This window comes from Triturus cristatus, chromosome 1_2 (assembly GCF_964204655.1).
Source record: "Triturus cristatus chromosome 1_2, aTriCri1.1, whole genome shotgun sequence".
Lineage (NCBI taxonomy): Eukaryota > Metazoa > Chordata > Amphibia > Caudata > Salamandridae > Triturus > Triturus cristatus.
The window spans coordinates 442,061,883-442,088,759 of record NC_140580.1 but is presented as its reverse complement, the minus strand read 5'-3'; the positions used below and the strand labels follow the sequence as shown (position 1 = coordinate 442,088,759).

At 48.6% G+C, this 26,877-nt stretch overlaps 1 protein-coding gene across 2 annotated transcripts in view; it reads left to right on the top strand.

Annotated features, from left to right (window-relative positions):
* Nucleotides 1-23,856: 23,856 nt before the first annotated feature.
* The window catches only part of CEP55 (centrosomal protein 55), a 195,025-nt gene continuing 192,004 nt past the window's right edge, over nucleotides 23,857-26,877 (top strand). The window contains exon 1 of one of the 2 annotated variants that reach the window (XM_085606124.1): nucleotides 23,857-24,491. The gene's annotated coding sequence lies outside the window, so the exon portion shown is untranslated. The remainder of the gene's footprint in view (nucleotides 24,492-26,877) is intronic. The other variant, XM_085606125.1, reaches the window with a different exon arrangement.

The following is a 26,877-nucleotide window of genomic DNA, read 5'->3' as shown; positions in this document are numbered from 1 at the left end:
CGGACAGCACAATGCGGGCCTCCTCTCGCCGTGCTTTAATTAAACAGAAAACAGGCGACCAGCATCACAACATCTCTGTGTACGGTGATAGAAGTCACAAGCTGTTTTTATTTTCATCATGGTAGACTCTGCTACCACTGTACAGCACAATGCGGGCCTCCTCCCGCCGTGCTTTAATTAAACAGCAAACAGGTGACGAGCCTGGCAACATATCTCTCTACGGTGATAGAAGTGAGAGGGTGTTTTTATTTTCACCATTGTAGACACTGCTAGCACCAGACAGCACAATGCGAGCCAGCTAAAAGATACACGGCCCTTTAAAAATGGTCCTGTGCAGTGTGCTACCTGGGTAAACTGCTATCACTACTGTACTTTTCAATGCCCATGTTAGAAGGTGGTTCTGACACTATGGGCCGGCCGGATGTTTTGCTTTTTGAGCACCTAATTGTTGAGCTTTTACTGTGGGGGAGCCTCATAAGTTGGGGCTCACCGACAGTGAACTCAGGATGTAAGAGACTGCATGGGGATTTTACTGGTGTCCCCCTGGCTTGACCAGGCCACTGCGCAGCAGCTGGAGTAAGGAACACCGGGCTGGTTACATGCAGACACATGTGTACATGCATGTGCACATGTGTACGGGCTGCGCAGGGGAGATTCCTAGCGTGCGTAGTCCAGGAGCAGCTACAAAGTGAATGGTGTGGCAGGACTTATGCCGTATTGGGTGGTGACATGGAATAGGCTTTATACCCTGGAAAGAAACATGCCAGGGAAAGTCAGTGTGTTTTACTGTGTTTTCACTTCATTATTCCCCTATGGGGATGTGGGGCCCATGGCTAGATTAACTTCCATTAGACCTACAGATTTCAGACACGCACTTAAGTCCAATGTAGCGAATGTGAAAAGAAGTATTCTGCAGAGTCCAAAGTCATATTTGTACTGCTTTTGGGTCATCCAGAACCGTCATATTTCTCTGAGCCAGCCATGACCAGACCCAGGCTGAGGACTGACCTCAGCTGGATGGATTGATAACCTTCCTTCCCCAAGCTAGGGCCTCCTCTCCACGAAGAGAAGATGGGTGGGGCTGCAGGCCAATCCATCAACCGCTGTCGCTGGGTGCCAGGCACCAGGCTGCACCGAGGAGGGAAGGCAGCTTGGGCGGAAGCGGCTTCAGAGACATGTGGCCAGAGACCTTGGACGACGCCATTTTGAACAAGCCCAGAGGCTGGACAAGAAGGAGGGAGCAGGGGCAGGGACATGATGTGTCGCTGTTTGATAGGACCAACAGAGACTTGTGCGCAGGAGCAGTGGCCTCTGCAGGGAGAAGAGAGGCCAAGGAGGAGAGCCAGGCGAAAGGCTGGCGCAGGAAGCCAGTGAAGACAGCTCCCTGCTAAATCCACCCTCTCAGAGACCCCGAGGGCAGAGGAGAAGAAGAGCCCAGGACCAGTGCGCAGGAGCAGTGGTCTCTGTGCAGGGACTAGAGAGGCCGAGGAGGAGAGCCAGGCGAAAGGCTGGCGCAGGGAGCCTGTGAAGACAGCTCCCTGCTGAATCCACCCTCTCAGAGACCCCGAGGGCGGAGGAGAAGAAGAGCCCAGGACCGGTGTGCAGGAGCAGTGGCCTCTGCGCTGGGAGAAGAGAGGCCAAGGAGGAGAGCCAGGTGAAAGGCTGGCGCAGGGAGCCAGTGAAGACAGCTCCCTGCTGAATCCACCTTCTCAGAGACCCCGAGGGCGGAGGAGAGTGTTCCCAGTATCTGGGGCTGGTAAAGAGGGGCATGAAGCGCCCCATAATGCCTCGCCAGGCATTTGGAAATCTGCCGTTTTGGTGCTTTGTGGCCCCCAGAGGAGGGGGTCACCCTCACTTGTGAAAAGGTGCTGGGGGAGCTGCTGGAGAAGCGCAGTCTTCCCCCCCCAGCACGAAGAAAAGTCCCACCCTCAGTGTCATGGGGACCTAAAGGAAACTACCCCTCAAGGGCTCAGCTAGCATTTAAACACCTTCTAGGCTGGAACGTTTGTTCTACAGCTGATGGTGTGTGGAGAAGTGCATCATGAAGTGAAGGGCTGAGTTGGGGATGTGAGGAGAAGTGCATCCCCTGGAGGTGAAGTGGTGTTATTGCACCGAAATGAATTTACTAGGGGTTATTTCTTATTAGGTGGACTGAAAGTCACATGTGTAAAGTGAAGTACCTGTGTAAGGTGCTGTTAAGCTAAATGGAGTTATGTTGTTGGACCTTCCTGCTAGGGGGTCTGGCTGTATTTACGTAATCCCATGCTTTTACCTGTGATTCCTTTTAAAGTGAAGAGGCGCACTGCAGGAGAAGTGTAGTTGCCAGGAGTACTTCTTTTGAAGGGACTGTAAGTCACAGTGATGTCATGTTGCCAGACAGTCCTGCTAGGGTGTCTGGCTGTATATCCGTATTCCTGTGATTTCCGCTGTGATGCCTTTAGGGGCTGTAATCGCAATGCATTCAAATGATCAACCAAGGTGATGAGTACTGTCATTCTAAAGTGCGCGTAAACATGGATTCTTGCTGATGCGCTTACGTAAAGACCCCAGACTGCTAGCCCTTAAGATATAGAGGTGCATACTTTATGGTCAGTAGGAGATGCTCAGTCAGGGTCATGTGTCACCAAGGCAGGTTTACCCCTTTTTAATGCTTGTTGAGGTAATGGGGTGGGTCGCCACTGAGATGGTGCCAGTGCGCAGAGCCCTCGCTCCAGGTTATGTTCAACTATCTGCATTGGGGGCAGGTTGATGTGCATAAATGGGAGTGGTGGTACTAGACCCCAGCCCCCCTGCGGGAGGGGTGAAGATGTTATGCAATGTCACAAAGTAATTCCAACAGCTTATGTATATTTGTAAATTGGTGCATAGTATTGAATAGCGTGTGTGTTTAATAAATGTACTCTTACTTTTATAAAGCAAAGTACAGACTGGACACTTAATTATTGAGTGTTATTTTTGTGCACCTGCAAATGGTGATTACTAGCCCTCACCACCTCCCTTGAGTAAGCCTCAGACTGCTCTGCAACGCTACCCTCTGAGAGTCAGGCGCTACAATTGGGTGTTTGGTTCCCAGTGAAGGACAAATGTAGTCATGTTATTTGTGCGGCCTCACAGATGCTGCCTCGTTTTCCAACAGCCCAGTACAGGCAAATATATCTGGGGGCAAGTATTAAACACGTAAACAGTGGGTTTATTAAAAAAAACATTACGTTGCTTTAAATTACTGTGCCACCTGGGTAACCTGCTATCATTACTATAATTTACAATATCCAGTACAAGCAAATATATCTGGGGGCAACTATTATGCACGCAAACGGTGTTTTTTTTCACTGAAAACATTACATTGTTTTAAGTTACAAAATAAATACAATTATTTAAGCAACTAAAAGATACACTGCTGTTTAAAAACCAGAGCAGCCAGCAGGAGATCCACGTCTGGCAGCATTTCATGTTGTTATTCCCCAAGTGAATTGTTTACCCTGCAACCCTTAAAGGCAGCTTTACCACCAGGGTTCTATGTTTCACTGCGGCGCAATGTCTCAGTATGGTTTAAACAACAGAACACTTGCTTTTAGCTGATAATTGATCACTAACAAAAGGTGATAATATAGATAACATTCAAAGACATGCATAACAAGACCGTAAACAAATGCTGGAGGGCATGTATCTGTCCCGTTAGATGTATCTCCTGGGAGAGGCAGCAGGGGAGTGTTAGGAAGTGTAAAAGTTTGCTTGACACAGGGGAAACAACATCACATTATTTAAAGTTACAAAATATATAGAATTATTTAAGCACCACACTGCTATCACTACTGTAATGTATAATATTATAAAAACAAAGGAAGCCAGACTGCAAAGCAACAGGCGACGAGCCTGGCAACATCGCTGTGTACAGTCATAGGAGTGACAGGGTTTTTTTATTTGCACTATGGGAGACTCTCCTAACACGAGACAGCACAATCCGGGCCTCGTCCCATGGTGCTTTAATTAAACAGCATATATTTTGTTGTTGCATACATCAAAGCAGCACCCGTTTACATCTTAGAATAAGAACAAAGGAAGCCGTGCTGCATAGAAATAGGCGACGAGCCAGGTAACATCTCTGTGTACGGTGATAGGAGTGACAGGGTGTTTCTGTTTAACATCGTAGACTCTGCTACTGCTGTATAGCACAATTTCGACCTCCTCCCGCCCTGCTTTAATTAAACAGCATATATTTTGGTGTGTATTATGCACGTAAGATTTTTATTTTTGTGAAAACATTATGTTGTATTAAGTTACAAGATCTATAAAATTATTTAAGCAGCAAACAAATACACTGCCCTTTTAAAACCAGAGCAGTCCGCGGGAGCTCCTCCTTTAGCAGCGTTTTGCGTTAACCCTTCACCTACTGACATTATAAATAACAAACCTTTTATCTATTTGTTGGTTTTAAAAACAAATACATAAAAGACATTGCTATTTACAATACCAATAACTTTAAACTTTGCAAATGCGAGACCTATTGCATTGCAAATACTTGTTTAATATATTTTTAGGTCTCGTCTGAGACAGCGCATGCGCTGTCTCTTTGAGACATTTAGTAAGTGGCTTTTAAAAGTGCCACCAGAGGCTTTTGCTGGCCTCCAGCTTGCGTTCACGAGCGCATGCACGTGCACAGCTGCCATCTGTGTTTTTATTGCTGTAATCAGGCTCCTCTGCACGCACTCCCCCCTCCCTTCTACCCCTCCCTCTTTGTCAGTTTCATTTGTGTCTTCTATCGCTGTGAATGCTCCTCTGCTCGCACTCCCCCCTCCCTTCTTCCCCTCCCTTTTCGGATAGTCTGTCTGAACTCATTCTTCGCCCATACTAGATTTTATGAAGTTACTGGTTCCCACCCATTTATTTGTTTTTTTCTTAAATTTGGAGGTTCTCGCATTTGGAAGTGGTTTAGAAACGGAGCTTCTTGAAATTACGTTCCTGCATGAACTGTCACACCATTAGGGCTCTAGAAAACACTGTAAAAGACCACAAGAACTCTAGCTCATCTGTCTGCTCTGACGTAGCCTGCCTGCCGCTGGGTAGCTTATGACCCTCTTTCATAGCACACCCACTGAAAGGCTCTTAACAGGGAGGTTTATACCTGGTGCTATTTTGACATTTTTTGCTAAATTGCTCTGTGTTCTGCTTAGAGTTGCCCCCTGGTTTTGTTCTCTCCTATTTTACTAGCAAGCTTGAATTCGAGTTTGTGAGCTGCTTCACCAAAAGTTTGCATGAAACTAAACAGACCTGATCTGCTAAAGCTGCCCTGGCAACAAGGTGTAAATATTCATGATGGAAATGCTCTTCAAAGGACTGTTTAGTTTTGGGTGTCTCGCGGGGGTACCATGGCACAGCTCTTTGCTTGGGTACGGTATTCAGTGGAAGGCCATAGCTTCATTTATGGAGCGTGGCCAGCTATATGCATATTACTCTGCAGCAGAAACCTAGAGTAAATCTGTAGCTGTCAGTGTGAGATCGCCACACACCTAAGGCACTCGTTTGGATTCTCGTGGACTTCAGTTACGGGAATTCTGCACCAGAAAATAATGACACTGGAGCAAGGTGGCATTCTTTGAATGAAACATTAACGCACTATTCAGTTCCACGTTTCCGCTCTGATTTCAGCAGTTTTCCCCCCACATTTTGCGCTGTTTTCTGCTGACATATTCAATTACGATTTACGTGGTGAAATGTGTCCGTAGAAAACCTTGGAATCCCGATTTGGGAAGAAACTCCCATTTCTACCCATCTTTCACTGGAGGGCCCCTTTAATTCGGATTTGGGTTAGACTACATCGTCCCTTGCACGAAGATAAGACGATTTTGGATTGAGGACTGTCACATTTATATGTGATACTTGCTGTTATATAGTGTTATACACCTGGAGCTTTGCTACAGTGGAAGTTATGTTGCTTGTAGCTTTATGTTAGATATGCCAGTGGAAGGTTCAAGTCTCGGCGTCGGCTCAACAACCTGTGATTCTAGGCAAATCACATAATCTCCCCGCAACTACCAACAAGCATTGGCATAGCCAATAGGTCTCGCGTTTGGGACCTTATAAGTGTTTAGCCATGCAACAGTTGATGTTGTTGCACCAAGGATATTGTGCTGGATAACTAAACACTTATAAGGTCCCAAAGGCGAGACCTATTGGCTATGCCAATGCTTGTTTATATAAGTCACCCCTAAGGTAGTCCCTAGATAGCCCCCAGGGCAGGATATGCAGGTGTATTTAAAAAGTAGGACATGTACTTTTAAGTGTTACAAGTGCTGGTAGTGGAAAACTAGTAAATTTGATTGTCACTACTGCAAGGCTTATCTTTCCTATTGGTTAACATTGAGATTACCTTATTACATTTTACAAGTGTAATTTCCAATTCGTACAAGATGGATATTTTGAGTTTGCTGTCTCTGGACTCACAATTTAAAATCATAATTTATGGTGAAATTGGATTATAAATTGTAAGTCTGAAAATGGTACATTTAGAAAGTTGGTATTTTCCTCCTTTAACCATTCAGTGCCTCTGCCTACCTGCCTCTGAATACACCTCTGGGGTGGGTGACAGCTGGGATTTGTGCATTACCTCTAGACAGTCACACACAAAGGGAGCTGAGGTACGCCTGATGGGCCATTTACTTCCTGATGGGCCCATCACCAGGCTGACGGGTTTTTCTGGGATGGAGGGGAGGGAGGAGCTGACACTTGCACCTTAATTGGGCTGTGCCTGCCTGTTGGACCTAACATCCTTGGGGTAGCTTGGCTCAGGCAGAAAGGCTTTTACTCCAAAATTGAATGTCATGCTTGCATCACACCCAATTCACACTTCAGCGTTACACCACTCAAAAATGACGCTACACCGAATAAGTAGAATGGTTGAGAAAAAGTTTTATCTTTCCTTTTTAAATGCGCTCAATTAATTTTATCCATCACATTTCAGGATCAAACATTTCATTGTATGCAAATCAACAGTACAATTCCTTCCTTTATTTCAGTATAGCACATACCTAAACACCATCGGATGTATCAATCCAGCGCCTAGACTCTCGAGCGACAAATTAATTCCCCACCTGTAGCGCTCCCCGTAACATTTTCATAGTACGGAATTTCAGAGGGTCAACAAGCCCACACGTTGCCCTTCAGTCAGATGTCTACACTACACGATTTACTTCCTGAATCTTAGATTGTCGCATATGATCACTCTTTTACAATTAGGCGCTATACTGGAAATCTATTCTGTTGCTGGGAATCAAGCTGTTACATTTGAGCATTGCACATGAAACTTCCTCTGTTACTGGTAATCCAGCTATTTCATTTGAACATTACACATGAAACTTTCTCTGTTACTGGCAATCAAGCTATTACATTTGAGCATTACACATGAACGTTCTCTGTTACTGGCAATCAAGCTATTACATTTGAGCATTACACATGAAACTTTCTCTGTTACTGACAATATTGACTCAGAACCTGGCTTCCCATGGGACCAGCAGCCGGGTCTATCAGGCCATCACCTGGCCTTAAATTCGTAATCACCTGCGCTTTCCCCCCTTCTTATTAAGCCCAGCTTACTGTTCAACCTCGGTGTCCTTCTCTCGGGAAGTTCGGCGGAGATTGGAGTCGAGTTCCCACTTCTCACGGGACAGTCGGGGCTCACTGCGCTGGCAAAAGGAGATCTCTTAAGGGGGGCGAACACGGGGCACACCCACCGACCACCTCCCCCAAGGACTTCCCTGCTGACGGGTCTCCTCACGGGAGGAAGCGTCGCTCTTCCGTTTCCCACAACACTGGCGCAGAGTCGTCCCCGGACCGTACTCGGCTCCGTAGGCCAGGCGCTGTCCCGTTCCCATTCCGCAGCTGCTGGGAGGCGCGCCCGCAGCCGCCTGAGGCAACGCGGCTTGCGGGAGCGCGGCCTCCTCCTTCTACCGGCAACAGTGGGGCGGCGCTACTGCGTCTGCCCCCGTCACGTGACACCAGGAAGGCTGCTTCAAGGCCTGTCCCGACCCTCACTTCCTGGATGCAATTCTCCTCAGCTTCTCAGGCGCGTTGCCTGCTCGCCGGCCCTCACCAAGGAGTCCCGATTCTCCTCACAGACCTCCCGGTGACCACAGACAACCCCCTGGTGATAGCAGGCAACCTCCTAATCTCTGGGTTGCGGCGGTGAGTACTCCAGGCAGGGACTCGTGCCAGGGGGGGCTGAAATTAAGGGTGCGAGTAAGTCAACCAATTGCTTGTTTCTTGGGCACGGTCACCTTCCAAACAGTCAGGAACGGTGGTCAGTCGTTAAGCCCTGTTTGATTCAAAATCCCAAGCAACAATAGGGGTGAGGGAGGTGTAGTCCAGGACGGTGGCTCCTCACCTAGTCTTCCTTCAGGAATTCTGACTAAACAGGAGTCTCTAAGGTAAAGATGACCCCCAAAGTCAGTGGCTGGGGTCAGGGACAGGTCAAGAGGTCGAGGGTGGTATCAGCTGATGAGGGAAGTCCCGCAGACCCTAAGACCTGTCAATTCCCTCTCTAGCACAGCCACCTCCCCACTCAGGTGCCTTACTCCTGACTACCTCTCAGCTCATCTACCTTCTAAAATGGCCGACCCCCCCCTCACCTCTATTTATAACCTGGGGCCTGACTGACTAGAGTGGTCCAGAAGGTTCCGGAACCCCTCATGGCAGTCTATGGCCCAGGTTCTGAGGCGACAGTTGGGACCACCATTTTGTGAAACCACTCTTCCCCTTCCTCCATTTTTAGTGAAGCACCTTGCGCCTCTCCCTCAGATAGTGAGAAAGGGGCGCCCAGAGCCTCTACACCAACACCAAAGAGAAGTTAGTGGACAGAAAAAAAAATGAGGGGGGATAAAGGGAAAAAAAATTAAATGAGGAGGGAACAGCCAAAGGCTGGCAGGTCTAACACGCGTCCCCCCCAGCTGAAAGTGGGGAGAGCTACCCAATCCCTTGAGAGTTCTCTTCACTAAGGCGGAAATACCTGGAGAGACCGTCAGCATTGGCGTGGTCCACTCCTGGGCGATGTTCCACCCTAAAGTCCATTCCCTGTAGGGAGATGGACCACCTCAATAACTTGGGATTCTCGCCCCTCATTTGCATCAGCCACCTGAGGGGCCGGTGGTCGGTCTGAACCAGGAAGTGCGAGCCAAACAGGTATGGCCGCAGCTTCTTCAGAGCCCACACCACCGCAAAAGCCTCCCTCTCAATCGCACTCCACCTCTGTTCCCGGGGGAGTAGTCTCCTAGACAGGAAAACCACAGGTTGATCCAGACCCTCTTCATTGAGCTCCGACAGCACTTCCCCTATGCCATGCTCCGACGCATCTGTTTGGACTATGAACTCCTTAGAGAAGTCAGGGGCCCTGAGGACAGGTGCCGCACACATTGCCTGTTTCAAGGTGTCAAAGGCCCGTTGACACCCCTCGGTCCAGATTACCCGTCGAGGGTGCTTTTTAGATGTGAGCTCAGTCAAGGGAGCCACGATAGTACCATATCCCTTGACGAAGCGTCGGTAGTAGCCAGTGAGGCCCAGAAAGGCTCGGACCTCCGTCTGAGTCTTGGGGGGTTCCCAGGCCATGATAGTTTCAATCTTGGCCTGGAGGGGTTGTACCTTACCCCGACCCACCAAGTGACCGAGGTACACTACCGACCCCTGCCCGATCTGGCACTTACTGGCCTTGATCGTCAGACCCGCTTGCGGCAAAGCCTCAAGGACAGCCTGAAGGTGACACAAATGGTCCTCCCAGCTGCTGCTGAAGACAGCGATGTCATCCAGGTAAGCAACCGAGAAAGCCTCCATCCCGGAGAGGACCTGGTTCACCAGCCGCTGAAAAGTGGCAGGGGCGTTCTTGAGCCCAAAGGGCATCACACAGAACTGGTAGTGACCCTCAGGTGTGGAGAAGGCTGACCTTTCCTTTGCTCCATCTGTCAGGGAGATCTGCCAGTACCCAGATGTAAGGTCAAAGGTACTCAGAAATTGGGCAGCTCCCAACCGGTCAATGAGCTCATCCGTCCTTGGGATAGGATGAGCATCCGTCTTTGTCACAGAGTTCAGTCCCCTGTAATCCACACAGAACCGGAGTTCTGATGTAGTGCCCGGCGGGCAAGCTTTGGGTACCAGTACCACAGGACTGGACCAGGGACTGCTCGAAGGTTCAATTACTCCCAACTCTAGCATCTTGGTGACCTCTCCATGGATGCTAGCCTTCACTTTATCCGATAAACGGTAGGACTTGGACTTCACAGGTGGGCTGTCCCCTATGTCCACATCATGGGTACACAGATGAGTCCTTCCCGGGATAAGTGAGAACAAGGAAGCATACTGCTCCAGAACCTGGCGGCAGTCTCTCTGCTGTTCGGGAGTTAGGGATGGTGAGAGGATCACTCCCTCCACCGACCCATCCTTTTCCTGGGACGCAAAAAGATCAGGGAGAGGTTCACTTTCCTCTTCCTCTGATCCATCAGTCACCATCATCAAAGTGACCACTGCTCTCTCTTGGTGGGGTTTGAGGCGGTTGACATGGAGCACTCGATGGGGCTGCCTGGGGGTCTTAAGGTCCACCACATATGTGACCTTGCCCTTCTTCTCAATCACCTCAAAGGGGCCTGACCAGCGATCCTGGAGGGCGCTAAGCTCTCCAGGCTCCATAACCCACACCTTCTGGCCAGGCTCCAGCTCCACCGGGTGAGCATTTCGGTCATACCATTCCTTCATGACCGTCTGGCTGGCTTCTAGGTTTTCGGAAGCTGGCTTCCACAACCTAGCCATTTGGCTTCGAAAGGCCAGCATGTAGCTCACTACATCCGGGGGAAGTTTTCTGGGAGTCTTTTCCCATCCATCCTTCACCAGGCCGAGGGGTCCACGAACAGGGTGTCCGTACAACAGCTCGAAGGGGCTGAAGCCCACTCCCTTCTGTGGTACCTCCCTATAAGAAAACAGCAAACAAGGTAGGAGGACGTCCCATTTCCTCCGCAGGCTTTCGGGCAGACTCCTGATCATGCCTTTTAAGGTCTTGTTAAACCTTTCCACCAGTCCATTGGTCTGGGGGTGATAAGGGGTGGAGAACCGGTAAGTGACTCCACACTCTTTCCACATAGCCCGTATGTATGCGGACATGAAGTTGGTACCTCTGTCCGACACAACTTCCTTGGGGAACCCCATCCGGGTGAAAATCCCCATCAGAGCCCGTGCCACCGCAGGTTCAGTAATGGTCCTCAGAGGGATAGCCTCTGGATACCGGGTGGCATGATCCACCAGAACCAGGATGAACCTGTGACCGGCAGACGTTGGTGGATCTAATGGCCCAACAATGTCAATGCCCACCCTTTCAAAGGGGATACCAACGACAGGCAGTGGTTCCAGGGGAGCCATCAGTTTCACCCCTGTTTTCCCACTAGCTTGGCAGGTTACACACGTCCTACAAAAAGTGTCGGACGTAATCCTCATCTGAGGCCAGTAGAAATGAGGGACAAGCCGAGCAAAAGTCTTGTCTTGTCCTGTCCCAAGTGTCCTGCCAAGGGTATTTCGTGAGCCAATCCCAACAGGAAGGCTCGGTAACGCTGGGGAACCACCAAGGCCCGGGATGACCCATGCACCGGAGCCTTGGGTTTGCTATAGAGGAGACCATCTTCCCAATATATGTGGAAGTTCCCCGAATCATTACCTGCTGCCTGGGCTTCGGCCTGTCGCCGCAAACCCTCAAGGGTAGGACACTCCTTCTGGGCCCGACAAAACTCCTCCCTAGTAGGTCCTCCCTCCACCTGCCATTCTGCAGGGGTAGGTAAGCCCTCCAGGGAAGTCACATCCCCCTCTGTAGACTCCGGGACCACTTCAGTCGCCCCATCCACCTTCTGAGGTGCAGATGCCAGGGCAGGCTTCCCCTGTCCCCGTTTTCCCTTTTTGGCAGCTGGTTGGGTCTTTGTCCCAGGCTCCAACCTCTGTGAACTCCCTCTTCGGGCAGTCACGGACCGCGTGTTGGCACAAGTCCACTCGGGTATCCCCAACATCTCCATGTGAGCCTTGAACTCGACCTCCTTCCATGCTGTATGTTCAAGGTCATTTCCCAACAGACAGTCGACCGGCATGGCAGGGCTTACCGCAACTCGTAGAGAACCTGCAACCCCTCCCCACTCAAAGGGAATCTGGGCCACCGGATAGTGACCCTCTCGGTTGTCAGCCATCACAACCGGGTGGACTACGTTGGGAACCACCTGCTCTGGGGACACCAGCTGACTCCTTACCATAGTCATGCTGGCTCCTGTGTCCCTCAGAGCCTCCACCCTCTGGGCATTGATGGTGACCCATTGCCTGTACTTAGTAGTATTCGAGGGCACATGGGTCTTAGGAACCATCTCACAATCCCCTAGGGACACTAATTTTAGCCCTGCCCACTCACCTCCCTTATCTAGGGGCAACTCCTCCCCGAGCACTACGCTCGCCACCCCAGGGGTCTTTCCTCCAATGGGAGGGTGTGGTCGCTTGGGATACTTGGAATCCCGCTTATAGTGCCCAATCTCGCCACACTCATAACAACGGACAACCCTAGGCTGCTGACCACGGTCAGGATAAGGGGGTTTGTGGGGGCCAACCTTAGGAGGGAATCCTAATCCCTTTCCTTGCGAACTCTTTTGGGGGCCTTTAGGGAACTCCTTCTTTTTGTCTCCCCCCTCTTTTTTCTGGGGGGCGCCCTGACCAGTCCCTTGGAAATTCCCCCCAGTCCCTTTTGAGGATACCCGGGTACTTGCCCAGATGTCTGCCTCCTCTGCAAGCTTCCTAGGATTAGTTAGCTTGCTGTCCACCAGGTGTTGACGCAGCTCCGGAAACTTCTCGAGGAGGCGCTCCCTTAACATCAGGTTATACAACCCCTCGTAGTCTTTCACCTCACTGCCCTGTACCCAGCCCTCCAAGGCCTTTTTGGCGTAGTCCAAGAAGTCCACCCAATTTTGGGTGGCCAGCTTTTGGCTACCCCGGAATCTCTGCCTGTATTTCTCAGGGGTCAGCCCAAACTTTCTAATCAATGCGACCTTCATGGTGGGGTAATTGGTCTGCTCTCGTTGTTCCAGAGCTAAAAGGGCATCCCTCCCCACCGGAGGCATATACCTATATAGACCACCCCCCCACTGAACTTCGGGGATCCCATGGGCTCGTAAGGAGACCTCATAGGCAGCCAACCACTTAGCAATGTCATCCCAGACACCGTAGCTGGCGACTACGTCCTTTGGTAGATAGGGTCTGGGCTCCCTGGTGATCTCTCTATGTATGCTGCCACCAACGGGACTACTGGGGGTTCCAAACTGTAGGGCCTTGAGATCCAATTCCTTCAAATGGAGCTCATGGAGGAACCTCCGCTCCTCCCTCTCTTTCTCCAAGCGGGCTAAATCCATTTTGAATTGTCTCTCCTCCCTCCTGTCGACTAAATCAGCTGAAGACAGGCTTCCCCCCGAAGCGCTACTACCAGCTCTTGAAGGGGCACTAGGTCCTACATCCATATTGCCGCTCTCAGGGGGGAAAAATGATTCTGTCCCTTCCATGGTGTCCGGTCCTGGCCCCTCCTCCTCCCGTTTCCCGCTAGGGTGGGCCATAACCCAGGCTCTCAAGCTAGTTTGGAGTTCTATTTTCTTCGCTCCCTGCTTGAAATATTCCCCTCTCTCCTGGCAGAATTCCTTTAGCTGGGTTACAGTATACTCTTCCAGCCTACCCAGCTCAAACTCCATCCTGCCAGGTGGGCCTCAACTCTGCGGAAAAGAACTTCACGTAGGAGACCCTTCCTTTTTAAGGAAATCACACCACAGGACAGAAACAATTTCGAAAAAATTCCAATCAGGGAGACAACCTGGAGAAAACTCCAATAAAAAACAAAAATCAGGTGTAGGTTGTGGCTCACACTAAACTGCTAATGAGTGGATGCAAGCACAAGCTCAGTATCCCACCGCTGAACACCAACTTGTTGGACCTAACATCCTTGGGGTAGCTTGGCTCAGGCAGAAAGGCTTTTACTCCAAAATTGCATGTCGTGCTTGCATCACACCCAATTCACACTTCAGCGTTACACCACTCAAAAATGACGCTACACCGAATAAGTAGAATGGTTGAGAAAAAGTTTTATCTTTCCTTTTTAAATGCGCTCAATCAATTTTATCCATCACATTTCAGGATCAAACATTTCATTGTATGCAAATCAACAGTACAATTCCTTCCTTTATTTCAGTATAGCACATACCTAAACACCATCGGATGTATCAATCCAGCGCCTAGACTCTCGAGCGACAAATTAATTCCCCACCTGTAGCGCTCCCCGTAACATTTTCATAGTACGGAATTTCAGAGGGTCAACAAGCCCACACATTGCCCTTCAGTCAGATGTCTACACTACACGCTTTACTTCCTGAATCTTAGACTGTCGCATATGATCACTCTTTTACAATTAGGCGCTATACTGGAAATCTATTCTGTTGCTGGGAATCAAGCTGTTACATTTGAGCATTGCACATGAAACTTCCTCTGTTACTGGTAATCCAGCTATTTCATTTGAGCATTACACATGAAACTTTCTCTGTTACTGGCAATCAAGCTATTACATTTGAGCATTACACATGAACTTTCTCTGTTACTGGCAATCAAGCTATTACATTTGAGCATTACACATGAAACTTTCTCTGTTACTGACAATATTGACTCAGAACCTGGCTTCCCATGGGACCAGCAGCCGGGTCTATCAGGTCATCACCTGGCCTTAAATTCGTAATCACCTGCGCTTTTCCCTCCTTCTTATTAAGCCCAGCTTACTGTTCAACCTCAGTGTCCTCCTCTCGGGAAGTTCGGCGGAGATTGGAGTCGAGTTACCACTTCTCACGGGACAGTCGGGGCTCACTGCGCTGGCAAAGGGAGATCTCTTAAGGGGGGCGAACACGGGGCACACCCACCAACCACCTCCCCCAAGAACTTCCCTGCTGACGGGTCTCCTCACGGGAGGAAGCCTCGCTCTTCCGTTCCCCACAACACTGGCGCAGAGTCGTCCCCGGACCCTACTCGGCTCCGTAGGCCATGCGCTGTCCCGTTCCCACTCCGCGGCTGCTGGGAGGCGCGCCCGCAGCCGCCTGAGGCAACGCAGCTTGCGGGGGCGCGGCCTCCTCCTTCTACCGGCAACAGTGGGGCGGCGCTACTGCGTCTGCCACCGTCACGTGACACCAGGAAGGCTGTTTCAAGGCCTGTCCCGACCCTCACTTCCTGGATGCAATTCTCCTCAGCTTCTCAGGCGCGTCGCCTGCTCGCCGGCCCTCACCAAGGAGTCCCGATTCTCCTCACAGACCTCCCGGTGACCACAGACAACCCCCTGGTGATAGCAGGCAACCTCCTAATCTCTGGGTTGCGGCGGTGAGTACTCCAGGCAGGGACTCGTGACAGGGGGGGCTGAAATTAAGGGTGCAGGGTTCACACCGAAGCGGATGAGTAAGTCAACCAATTGCTTGTTTCTTGGGCACGGTCACCTTCCAGACAGTCAGGAACGGTGGTCAGTCATTAAGCCCTGTTTGATTCAAAATCCCAGGCAACAATAGGGGTGAAGGAGGTGTAGTCCAGGACGGTGGCTCCTCACCTAGTCTTCCTTCAGGAATTCTGACTAAACAGGAGTCTCTAAGGTAAAGATGACCCCCAAAGTCAGTGGCTGGGGTCAGGGACAGGTCAAGAGGTCGAGGGTGGTATCAGCTGATGAGGGAAGTCCCGCAGACACTAAGACCTGTCAATTCCCTCTCTAGCGCAGCCACCTCCCCACTCAGGTGCCTTACTCCTGACTACCTCTCAGCTCATCTACCTTCTAAAATGGCCGACCCCCCCCTCACCTCTATTTATAACCTGGGGCCTGACTGACTAGAGTGGTCCAGAAGGTTCCGGAACCCCTCATGGCAGTCTATGGCCCAGGTTCTGAGGCGACAGTTGGGACCACCATTTTGTGAAACCACTCTCCCCCTTCCTCCATTTTTAGTGAAGCACCTTGCGCCTCTCCCTCAGATAGTGAGAAAGGGGCGCCCAGAGCCTCTACACCAACACCAAAAAGAAGTTAGTGGACAGAAAAAAAATGAGGGGGGGTAAAGGGAAAAAAAATTAAATGAGGAGGGAACAGCCAAAGGCTGGCAGGTCTAACACTGCCCCACACAAAGAGCTGCATACCCCTGTATTAAGTCTGGAGCCAGAGAACGGTGCTTGTGTACTTCAAAGGCCTCTCTTTGAAGTCTCCCCACTTCAGAGGCACAACTGGGTAAAAGTACTGGACCCCTGACATCACCAACTCAGTGCACTTCTGGACCTGAGCACATTGCCAAAAAGGAGGACTGCTGTGCTGCTGAAAGGACTGTCACTCTACTAGACTCCTGCTCTGCTGTGCCTGCCCTGCTGCCCTCCTTGCTTGGTGGTGAGAAGGACAGAGCCTGAATCTCTACATCCCCAGAACCAAGTGACTCCAAGGGCTTGCTGGCTAGCCTCCTATTCTGAAGTCTCAGAGGCATCAAAGACTTTAATCCACTCTGCTACAGCCTCTGGACTCTAGCAACTGTGAATCTTGCTCTGCCAAGTGGTCCCAATCCAGTCCTGGTCCCTTGGAAGTGGGTTTACTAGCTGTTTCTGCAAGAATCCACGCAGTGCTGCCTTTGCGCCATTTGGAACCAATGCATTTGCCTTCGATGTCGATGCTTTGCCGCTTCGAGGTCTCTACAGCACCGAAAGCGCAGCTTGACAACAATGCAAGATCTTCATCAACAGGGGTTCGATACTGACGCATCCCCACACTGCGCTACTCAGAACTGATGCATTGCCTACCATCTTTAGGGTCAATGCCGAAGCCGCGCCTCCAATCGCTCCTCGCAGCTGCTCCTCTATGCTGATGCTTCCTCCGTGAAAGTACTGTTTTCAGCGGGGCCTGTGTGGCTCCTGTATTCGGCCTGCGCTCCATCGCGGCCAACTTGACTTTTCAGAATTGACCCAGTCCAGTGCAACCAGATAGCCCCGGTTGGCGCTTTATGACTCTAAGCAGTATATTTCACAATATTCTTTAAAAATTCATAACTCGAGTTCTACTGATTATTTTGTCTGTTAAATTATATGATCTTTTCACAGTTTTAGGTATTGCACAAATACTTTACACATTGCCTCTTAAGTTAAGCCTGACTGCTCTTTGCCAAGCTACCAGGGGGTGAATACAGATAATTTAGGGTATGTATCAGACTTACCCTGACTAGGATTGTGGTTCCTGCATTGACAGGGTGCACACCTCTGCCAACCAGAAAACCAATTTCTAACAGGTCGCATTTGAAAAGCCACTCTCCTATGGTGGAGTGCGACAGTTTCATCAACTTGTCAATGTGGAGGCAAACTGGTCTGTTCTTGAGGCATCCAATGCCGCTGAAGAGTGTGGAGAACTCCTGCAGCAGCATGTATAATTCTGCAACATGAAAGGAAAAAGCAAACTAGACAAGGCCGAGATCATGCACTGTCTAATAGCCAAGGAGGAATCATTTCCCTTACTGGGATACATACACTGTGCCATGGGCGCTGGAGTGGCGGTAGCTGAGGTTTGCTTAAAATACACCATATATGCACAGTAGACGGTCGCTTCCAAACATGTGGACCTTAATGCATGTGGGCTGTGGATTTAGTGGCTTAGGCAGAGATTCATAGATGTCTGTGGCCATCATTTTGATGAAGGCCCTTGTGTGGATGAGTGCTGTGATAGCGGCATCCTGGATTCAGAGTTGGCTCCAAGGGGTGGCACGGGCTGCTTGACTCCTGGGTGGACCGCGTGGATGATGTGTACTGTCCCTTGTTCATCATCATCTATATCACTGTCCTCCAGTGTATCAGGTCCAACATCCACTATGTGCACCTGCTTGTGCTGAGCCTTTACTGACTTGTGGGTGGAACTCTACACCCTTGAAAAATGGTTTAACTTGACTCAGACCAGGCACTTCTATCCTACTGCTGGGCTCTCCCCTGTGAGTGTGTATTTACCACCACACCACTCACATGGGCGCACAGGTGTTAGGGCTTTGTTAGAAATTTGCCTGGTCTGTGGGCCATTTTTTCAAAGAATGTTAACTGGTTCGGTCTGATATTGATTTTTGCAGGGCTGTCTCCATGTAGTGAGGTATGGCTTTGGACAGCTCTGTGGATCGACCTAACGCAAATATGTCTTCATTGGCATGTTGGGAACCTGGAGGATCTGCTCTCAGAGCTTGAAGGAAGTGCACTGTTGTATAAATTGAGCCTTGATCTCATCGCCTGCAACGGGCAGGCTGCAGGTGCTGGCCAGCTACATGATGGGCACAAAGAAGACATAAACTGATTCACCTGGGCTTTGCCGAGCTTGTCGAAGAAGAAATAATTTGTAATCTGAATTGACAAATGGTTCAAAGTAGGCGGTGATGGTATCCCTGAGGGTGATGTACATATTCAGGGGGGCCCAGCTTCACTGACGATTTTTGCAATTTTGTGTCTGTCCGCCCCTGCCAGATTCAGAAACAGAAGCCGTTACTGCTCTTCTGTGACCCAAACGGCTGCAAAGTAGTTTTTAGCTGGGCCACCCAGTGTTTCCAGTGAGCAGCTTGGCTGGGAGGGGGGCATTGACTGCAAATTGATCCAGAGCTGCGATCGAGGTCATAAAAGTACGGCACAGTCACTGACGTCAACTGATGATGGTAGGGGCGTTGGCCCGGGTGACTAGGTGGAAGTGTCCTTGCCACCTGGCATATGTTTCTGCCGGTGTGTCCTGAGCTCAGGAGCGAGCGAGGCCAGATGGTCACATGTGAGCAGTCATCTAAAGAGGCCCACGTGTCCTCTTCCACTGCGGCCTGCCAGGCGATGGCGTCAATACTCACAAAAGTTGTCTAAGCATGTGTTCCCAGGTGCCTAGCCATAAGGGCGGGTGGGGACTGTAACGGCTCACCTGGATTTACTGCAGGGACAAAATGCTAGATCCCAACTTCCCTCACCTACCTCCTTCGCCCAACATAGTCAAAGCAAAAGAGGGAAGGTGGGTAAGGAGGGAAACAGAACAAGAGAAGGAAGAAGGGGTAGACGTCCACTGGATCTTCAATGGGGGTGGTCTTCTAGAATCCTGAAGAAGAAAGCACAAGGTAAGTACTAAAGATGGGTAAAAGAGCGGGCTGTAAGTTACCCCCATTATTTCTAATGAGGTACGGTGAAAGAAGATATCCAGTATGTGTGAGGAAACAACTCCCATGGGCGATAGAAAACTCCCAGTGTCTAAAAGGAAGAACAATGTTCAGAATGTGGAAGGACTGCGGAAGTTTGATATGTAAACAACAGATGAACAATAATATACCAACCTAGGTTAGAAGCACCATAGGCGTATATAAGACCCTTGTAAAAAATAAATAAAAAGGCCGGGGTCACGATAAACAAAAACAAGCATTTGCAATGCAATAGGTCTCGCATTACTAAAAGTCTGAGCTATTGCATTGCTATTTGCAACGCCAATTGGTCAAACTTTCAGTAATGCGAGACCCATTGCATTACAAATGCTTCTTATTGTTTGCAATTGTCAACAAAAAATAGAAATGTCGGAACCTTACATAAAATTTACGTTGCACTTCTTTAACACGCAGAGAGCAGAGCTGGATATTTCTTTACGTGCAGTCACCTAAATGCTGGGAGAAGCTTTAGTGTGATGGTTGTTCTTTGAGTTTCTGTGTATCTCTTGGTTTACGATATTACTTTAACCCGGTTTCATTGTACTTGAGGAAAGGTTAATTCCTTTGGTGTTTTGCGCAAACATGTCAATTGACCTGGCAAAAGCCTGGCTTGATTTCAAGCTTCAGAACCTGCTTCTGCTGGTAAAAGGCAAAAATTACACACCGTGGAATGAACTGAAAATCGATAATCCGCTGGGCTCCGCTGGGCTCCGCTGGCTGCCCCAGTCAGTTTCATTCAGTGAATGCTCTGAAATGTGCTTTCCCTCGGTCATTAGTGGATCTCCTTCGGCGTGTCTCGGGAAATCAAGCACTGGAGCAAAATAAGCACATGCATCGACAAAAAGCATTTTTTGTAGTTATTTCTTAAAAACAATCAAAAGCAAAGCCATTAAGGCTCTTAGGAAATGAGCAAAGGAGACGGAAGCTACAGTACGGGAGCGAGTGCAACAGGAGAGAAGGATAACTTCAGTGAAACACTTCAGAGAGTAAATCACACAGGCACGTAAAAAGAATGTGTGTGAGAGAAACTGCAATGCATCAGTGGCGTACAACTTGCAAGAAATGCTGGTGGTATAAAACGGACATTGTTAGTAGAGGCGTCTATTCATGGCAGTGACCACTAGATGGCAGCGAGTCAAAGGGAAATCCACCACATTAAAGAACAATCAGTCTTCACTTTTCAAGCACTGCACTCGTGCTTGTGGCGTGCCGCTGCTCGCTCCCGCAAGGTGGATGCCGCCACAAGCACGAGTGCAGTGCTTGAAAAGTGAAGACCGATGGCTAAAGGCCCTCCTAGGCGCTTTTTTGTCTTGAATATTGTACCTTATGTAGATTACATTGTATTGTGCAATTTTTCATTCTATTTTTTTGTTTGTTGTTGGCTTTATATGTATGAATTTACTTTATGCATTGTTTGTCTGACTAATTTCATTTTGGTGTTTGTTTCTTCCTATTTCATATCACTCATTGTGTCATAGTTCATTCTACAATGTATTTGGTTTTATATGTAACAACTGAACATTATTAGTGATTTCACTACAGCATTCATAACATAATGTATAGCATCATTTTAGATAAATAAATGAAGATGAAAGAAAATATAATTTAAATTTCTTTGTTTGGTCTGTGGACACAGCTTAATTTATGGACGTATTGCCTGTATATACTGTGCTAGTGGGGGGAATGTGTTCCTGTTTTTTGTACTAAAGGCCCTCCTAGTGCAACGCATCCGCGTTGCCTAGGCGAGACCTAAAAAATACACACAAGTGGGGTTTCTGTTATTAGTAATAGCGTTTTTCTTTCTCTTATGCAGCAAAAGGAGTTTCACCAAACATAAAGAAGACCTCGAGAAGCACCCGTCAAGATCACATGACCATCAGATAAGTACTTTCTCTATATTCCAAAAATCAGCTCTAAATGCACAAAAAACAAAGAAACTGCGATTCTTTACAGCCCTTGCTTTGTTCTTGTCTTTCATAGACATGTTACCAGGAAGCGAACGGTTAAGGAGCAGAAGTTCCTTGGATACACTGTTGCCAGACAGAAAGGAGCAGCGAGATGACAAGCCCAGGAAGAAAACCACAGGACCCAGGAAGAAACAGGAACACATGATAAGCCCATCAAACACGAGCGAGAGACTGCCCAGAAAACAGCAGTCAACAGGATTGCAGATACGCCGTGACAAAACGTTGGGAGGCCTGGCGGGGATCCGTCCTGGAACGCAAAGCGTGTTGCCAGCGTGGACCCCTCCTTTAAATACTTGTCAAGCGCCGCCCTCGTTTGCTGATAGAAAACAGCAGGCAGGGCTTCCGTCTCCGTTCTCAAGCGCGGGAACAGGTGCCGCTGCCACCAGCGCGTCCCGAAGAGCCCGACAGGGACGCGCTGCTGAACCTGCAGGCTGCTGCAAAGTAGGTAGGCCGTAGGCCCTTCCTTGCTCCCAGAGTTGTTGCAGCTCTCTGTGTAAGTGGGCATCAGTCGCCGCTTGCCAGGATAAGCAGGGTGCCAGGGTAAGCAGGGTGAATGGAATCAGCGTTGTCCCATCTGCAGTAGGAGGTGGCAGCGCGTGCAGGCAGCTGCAGCACCACATGGGGTGATATCGAAGGCGCGCCCCACCTGATAGAGGAGCGCGCTCGGGCACAATACGCCCAGCATGTGGTGATGCTGCCAAAGCCCTGTCCGCCGTCTAGTCCCGGTCTCTGGTACACAGCGGGGGTGCCGGCACGTGTAGCGGAGGCAGCCCGTGAGTGTGGGTTCGGGTCGCCTCGTCACCAGTGTGATGATCTCTGCAGCACACCAGTCGGACACAAACACAGGAGCCTTGCGATATTTTTCAACTGGCCAGCCAGCCCCTTTTATTATGTCTCTACATCATCTTATCACACCAGGTTGCCCATGGCTCAGACGCACATATGTGTAGCCTGCCGATCCCCCTCCAAAGCGTTGCATAGTGGGGCAGACCGGTGGGCACACCGCAAAGCTACAATACATACCTTCTGGACACTGTATTCTACCTCAACCTTCTTACAGCTTTTGTAAATTCTGTTTCATGTAATGATCTACCTGTATTATATTCAACTTTGTAATAACTTAAATCTGTATCCCACATGTCAACATTTTAGAAGAGGTAAGTGGGAGTTTTTGTACAAATTATTCGGGAGTGTATTTACTCCACTCACTTCTATTAAAACAGAGTCAATTTTGCCTGAATCAGGACTCTGGCATGTATGCTGTATTGTTTATCTTAAATCACCTGTAACTTCGATGTGACTAAATATTTCTTCGGTAAAGCGCTCTAGCATCTTTGAATAAAGTCTGCGCTATATAAATATACAAAAATACATAAATCAATCAGGTTTCCCTCATGTTTATTTATTCCTATTTCTTTACCCTCATGTGTTTCTTTCACGTTCCAGATCTCCGTTTATTTATTTCGTTTACTTTTACATGCATCTATTTTGGCAAGACTCTGTCATTTATTTAATTTTGAATCCACTAAAGACGGCTGCCCCTAAAATGTGTTCCTAAGGGTGTCTACAGAGTTAGGGGGAGATGCGTTACAATTGGGGGTATCTCATAAAAAGTTACGGACTGACCTCACACACCGCCCCGTATCATGCTTCATCATCGGCAGTCCTCGCCCTCTAAAAACTTGGTTTGATAGAGGGCAGACATACACCTGGAGACAGGGATGCACTTCTAAATCTAAGTGATGGCCGTGGGGGAGTGAAAAAGTGTATTAAAAACCATTACCCTTGTCCATATCTAAAGTTTATTCAGGGATCAAAAGTTTTAATACACTTTTTCACGAAGCATGACACCGGGCGGTGTGTGAGGCCAGTCCGTAACTTTTTATGAGATGCCCCCAATGGTAACGCATCTCCCCCTAACTCTGTAGACACCCTTAGGAACACATTTTGGGGCAGCCCTCTTTTGTGGATTCATAGTAGAGTGGAGGCTGGCTTGCCCCTAAGCCCCGTGCCTCCGGTTCCCACCCTTGGCGAACGCTAAGGTTAGTGTGTATGTATTTATTTAATTTTGCCATTTTTTTACATAGCGCAGATATGACTCGAATTTATCAGAACGCTTTACAGACCCTTCAGGATTTTGCGATTTGTAAAAAGGCCGAACTTTTTACAAAGGTGCCCACGAAATTTGTTATTGCAGTGGCACTATCCTGGAAGGGTCTGCCAATTGGCTCGGGGCAGGGTGTTTCCTGCACTGACATGCCTCGGTGGCTCTCACCTCTGCAATGCCACTCGGGTTATATTAGCTTTCAGGAAATACCCGTAATGTTAAAATGTACTGCTTCTGCACTTTTTATGCACAAGGCAGGCGGGGCAGAGAAAAATACACATTCACAGGCTCCGAAACCCTCAAACGTTTCTGAGCAGGTAAGAAATAGTGAATTGAGCCTCCAAAATAAGTCAAGGGAAAAATGAAGTACTAATTATAAAGCTGGGGCTTTATGCAAATGCCTTTCTGCACCGAAGACGGTCTAATGAATGTGACCCGAGTCGATGTGTGTGCGTTTTCGCCAGACGCCAATCTGACTCGGAGGAAGGAATATAAGATAAAGGTTCTTATTGGTCATCTCTTATCATGATCTCTCAGTATCTTGAGTTTGTGACAAGGAATCGTTCTCGACATGGAGCCATCGGTGCTTGTAGTCAGTGCGGAGGGCTATGTAATGAAACCGAGCCCGGTTCAGCGTTTTAATGATATTCATCTTGGGTGTCACATTCAGGGCAGTCATAGGGGTCATGATAGCAGCACCGTATCTCCAAGCGATACTGCTTCTGCGTGCCCATGCCGAGGGCAACAGCTTCGAGGTTCGTCTGTACTAAGATGGGTGGGGGCTTTAGTGCAGTCGTCGGAGGTGTCCAATAGGGTTGACTGCCGAAGGGCAAGGGATGCACGCTCCCAAAATATACCGCATTTTTGTACACCCCACCGGTTTACTACCTCGTTGAAAACATCAATCCGCTCCAAAATGGCTGCGTAAGAGGCGCCACAGTCCTCTTTCTATTGTCCTACGTGATACTGCCTGATTTCTGCTAGTTTCGGTCTAGACGTAAGAGAATCGGAAGTGACGTCTGAACACACAGCCGCGATATTCAAACTGAAGAAGCAGGAAAAGGTGTAAGCTTCGCAAGTGCTCTGTGTGAAGGGACTTTCTGCGGAACACTAGCCTGGGGATCGAACCATTTGCCTGCACCCTCTTCTTTCACAATTTCCTGTTCGCAATTACCCTTCCAAGACTGATTAAAGGAAAAGGTAAGAATGCCTACAAACAACATAGGGTAGTATTCTGAGCATGCACCTGCACCGCAACCCAAGTTCATAGTGAGAGCTGAGACAGAGCCGAACAAAAGATAAGGTCATAAACTAGGAGCTAAAGCTTCAGCTGCAGCATCGAAATATCTGTCAAGTAAAATATTCAAATAAGGGCATTTAATGAACTGTTTAAAATTCCAAATGGCTTATTTCTTTATAATTATGGATACAAAAGTAGGATTCAAAGTGATGGCACTACATAAATATTGAGTCCGTTTATATCTCACTCGCATTCTCTTTCTGAAACTGAGATATAAACCCAAGCACGTTTGTTTCCGCTCAGTCTCACCTGTAAGTGAACTTTACACAAGACAGGGTGCGGTGTGTGTAATTAAACATACTTATCCAATTTCGTTGGTTTTCAAGTTTCGTTTCGTACCCACAACATCGTTTAGCTGTGTTTCCTGGGAATTTGATTAATTTTTTTATTATAATAACACATGTAATGTCTCATGACCAAAAGAAACAATAATTCAGCCGTAAAGTTGTTTTTAGAGTCCTTCTTTTTTTTTTTTTTTTTTTTTTTTTTTTAAGTTGGCTATAGTATATCCAGCTCCCTAGTTTCTCATTCCAGTCTTCCCAACCTCCTGTGTGGTCAGCAATGGGTTCATGTTTCTTTGGCTGTTCGCAACCGGGATTACCTTGAGGACATGGTCTTCAGCCAGATCCTGCACCCAACACACAACATGGTAACCCCTGCTTCACACAACGTCGACCATGTACTCAGGCTGGATGCCACCAGGTGTCCAACCATCTCCCCTGCTTTGGAAATTGATGATATCTACTTTTTTTGCCCTTTAATCTGAAGGCAAACATCCATGTTGGCCAGTCTATGCTAAAACATTACTCATTGCACCCAAAGATCTTTTTAGCTTATTCTTCTTTGAGTCTAGAGTAAGATTTGATTTTTTAATATGGTAAACGGCTTATGACAGCCTTTATATAGCATGGATCGACCCGTGCATTCCTACTTGAATTTACTTATTTCTCTGCTCCGTAGATTCTAACTTTCTTTGTATGAATCTGGATGTGAAACGTCTGCAGAAAGTTTTTGGTTCTTATGTTTATCTTTCTGTTGGCTAGAAACCACAAATGGGAGCAAAGGTAGTTTGCATATACTCTTCTCCATTCTTTTGTGCAAAACCACTATTTTGGTGCACAAACACCCATAACCCCACTAAGTATACTTTGTGAGGATTATTCTTTTACACCCATTAATGCCCGCTGGCATAAATGAAGTTGTTAAGATACCATGCAGTAGCCGGACCTGCTGGGCAACTGAAACAAATACAAGAAATCAAAACCGAATGCAGAAGTTCCACGATGTAGCGTCAAACAGGGAATTGGTAGGCTCAATGTTGGGAAAACAAAACAAGATCTGAGCTTCAAGTTACTACGCCCCAGCTCCTTGCTGACCCTTAGGCCGATTACTAGTCCTATGGTACTTGTAAGCGGCGCAATAGCCCGGGATGTAGAAGGGAAGGACGGACAGGCGCTGTAGGGTTTTGTTCTAGGCTCTTTATTATTATACAAGGCACTCATTGTCGGAAGTTATGTTTTATCAGTCCCGTAAGACTCTAGACGCAGTGTATCAAGCACTGAGGTATCTCCAGTCACCACAAAAACAACAAAAGAAAGAAGAAGGGAAAAACAGCCGGGGGTCCTCTTCTCCCGCTTGAACGTCTTATTGTTTTGGCCTTCCGAGGTTTGGTTTAGGGATGTCCTTTGGCGTTGTTTTGTTCCCCAGCCCGGACAGTCCACATAAATAAAAGGAAGGAAAAACAAGTCTGGGATTAGTTAGGAGTCCTCTCCTCTCTATGTAAGTGCTACCACCACCGGGATCTTTGTGCAAGGAAAACAGGGGGGTGAGGGGGGGTAAGGAGGATGGCGGGCAGGAGCCTCGTTGCGGGGAGGTGCACAAGAAAAACAAAAACATGCGTGCCTTAACTCCCCGTGTTGCCCCACCACCACCAAAACGACCCCTTCACTGCTACTTGCCTTGGGCCACGTCCCAGGATCAGGGCCGCGGGGTTGGGACCCGGGGCGTCCTCTCCCTTCTCTGGGCCGCCGGGTTTAACCGCACTGTATACCACTCCAGGTTTCTCGGCTCTCTCCTTGGGACTGCTGCTGGGCTCCTCTTCCGTCTTGTCACGCTCTCCTCTCTTCTCTCTCGTCTCCGCCGCTCTTCTCCACTTCCTCCTCAACGCCTCCTTTCATGCACGTCTCTCCGCCCTCTTGTTGATCGGCCTCGGATGATATCAGGACGTAGTCGTTGAGTCGACCCAGCGCCACTAGACTGCTGGGCACTTCCGGTGGGTTTTCCGTG